The following is a 511-nucleotide window of genomic DNA, read 5'->3' on the forward strand; positions in this document are numbered from 1 at the left end:
GTGTCCCTGTCCTGGTGTTCCCGTCCCGGTGTCCCCATGGTTGTCCTGGTGTCTTCGTCCCTGTTCCAGTATCCCCATCCCAGTCCCAGTGTCCCCAGGGTTGTCCCAGTTCTGGTGTCCTCATGCCAGTCCCGGTGTCCCCATCCCAGTCCCAGTGCCCCCATGCCCATCCCAGTCCCGGTGTCCCCTGTCCATCCCAGTGTCCCCATGCCCATCCCAGTCCCGGTGTCCCCATGCCCATCCCAGTCCCGGTGTCCCCATGTCCATCCCAGTTCCCCCATGCCCATCCCAGTCCTGGTGTCCCCATGTCCATCCCAGTGTCCCTCTGTCCATCCCAGTCCTGGTGTCCCCATGCCCATCCCAGTGTCCCCATGCCCATCCCAGTCCCGGTGTCCCCATGTCCATCCCAGTATCCATCCCAGTATCCCCGTGTCCATCCCAGTATCCCCATGTCCATCCCAATGTCCCCATGTCCATCCCAATGTCCCCATGTCCATCCCAGCATCCCCGC

Source organism: Corvus brachyrhynchos, unplaced genomic scaffold (genome assembly GCF_000691975.1).
Source record: "Corvus brachyrhynchos isolate BGI_N302 unplaced genomic scaffold, ASM69197v1 scaffold696, whole genome shotgun sequence".
Lineage (NCBI taxonomy): Eukaryota > Metazoa > Chordata > Aves > Passeriformes > Corvidae > Corvus > Corvus brachyrhynchos.